Source organism: Eulemur rufifrons, chromosome 8 (genome assembly GCF_041146395.1).
Source record: "Eulemur rufifrons isolate Redbay chromosome 8, OSU_ERuf_1, whole genome shotgun sequence".
NCBI classification, from domain to species: domain Eukaryota; kingdom Metazoa; phylum Chordata; class Mammalia; order Primates; family Lemuridae; genus Eulemur; species Eulemur rufifrons.
In genome coordinates this window covers 45,058,879-45,060,545 of record NC_090990.1, presented here as the reverse complement: position 1 = coordinate 45,060,545, position 1,667 = coordinate 45,058,879, and the positions used below count along the sequence as shown (strand labels likewise).

At 39.4% G+C, this 1,667-nt stretch overlaps 1 pseudogene; it reads left to right on the top strand.

Annotated features, from left to right (window-relative positions):
- The first annotated feature begins 204 nt into the window (after positions 1-204).
- On the top strand, positions 205-1,232 carry LOC138389563 (histone-lysine N-methyltransferase SETMAR-like; annotated as a pseudogene).
- Positions 1,233-1,667: the final 435 nt, after the last annotated feature.

The following is a 1,667-nucleotide window of genomic DNA, read 5'->3' as shown; positions in this document are numbered from 1 at the left end:
GCCCTTCCTTATCCTTATGTCTTAGGTTGGTGTAAAAGTAACTGTAGCTTTAGCATTGTTGAAATTTGCCATTTGATATTGGAATACATGCTTAAATAAATGTGGTTATGTTATACATCATTTTAATGCCTATTTCTCATTTTATGTTTTTTTTTTTTGCTAATGACTTATTACTTGCTGTTTGTTTTATATTTATTTTAGACTATGGAAATGATGTTAGACAAAAACCAAATTCAAGTGATTTCTTATTCGAGTTCAAAATGGGTCATAAAGCAGCGGAGACAACTCGCAACATCAGCAATGCATTTGGCCCAGGAACTGCTAACAACGGTACAGTGCCATGGTGGTTCAAGAAGTTTTGCAAAAGAGACAAGAGCCTTGAAAATGAGGAGCACGGTGGCCGGCCATCGGAAGTTGATGAAAACCAATTGAGAGAAATCATCGAAGCTGATCTTACAACTAGGCGAGAAGGTGCCGAAGAACCCAATGTCGACCATTCTACAGTCGTTTGGCATTTGAAGCAAATTGGAAAGGTGAAAAAGGTTGATAAGTGGGTGCCTCATGAGCTGACTGAAAATCAAAAAAAATTATCCTTTGAAGTGTCATCTTCTCTTCTTGTATGCAACAACAACAAACAATTTCTGGATCAGATTATGAGATGCAACAAAAAGTGGACTTTATATGACAATCAGCAGTGACCAGCTCAGTGGTTGGATAGAGAAGAAGCTCCAAAGCACTTCCCAAAGCCAAACTTGTACCAAAGAAAGGTCATGGTCACTGTTTGGTGGTCTGCTGCCGGTCTAATCCACTACAGCTTTCTGAATCCTGACGAAACCATTACACCTGAGAAGTGTGCTTAGCAAATCGATGAGTTGCATGGAAAACTGCAATGCCTGCAGCCAGCATTGGTGGACAAAAAGGGCCCAATTATTCTCCATAACAATGCCCAACCTCACGTCGCACAACCAACGCTTCAAAAGTTGAACGAATTGGTATACGAAGTTTTGCCTCATCCACCATATTCACCTGACCTCTCGCCAACTGACTACCACTTCTTCAAGCATCTTGACAACTTTTTGCAGGGCAAATGCTTCCACAACCAACAGGACGCAGAAAATGCCTTCCAAGAGTTCGTGGAATCCCGAAGCACAGATTTTTACACTACAGGAATAAACACACTGATTTCTCATTGGCAAAAATATGTTGATTGTAATGGTTCCTATTTTGATTAATAAAGATGTTTTTGAGCCTAGTTATAATGATTTAAAATGCATGATTTGTAACTGCAAATACTTTTGCACCAACCTCATATATTTGTGAGTGCATACACACACACGCACACACACATACACAATATATAGTAGAAATTATGAAGCCAAACTGATAAATCTAATTCTAAACCAACCCCACAGGATTCTTTCATGCTTGTCTTCATTCCATATTTTATGGCTCCTTTTTCACAGCAAGGATCTTGGTTCCATAAAATATCTGCATATTTACTCATGGGCTTGATCTTATAACATATTTAAAATATTTCAAGAAAGGCTTTGCCTATACTTACTCAAAAAAAGCAAAACTGCTGGCTGGGTACAGTGGCTCATGCCTATAATCTCAGCACTCTGGGAGGCCAAGGTGGGAGGATCACTTGAGGCCAGGAGTTGCAGGTT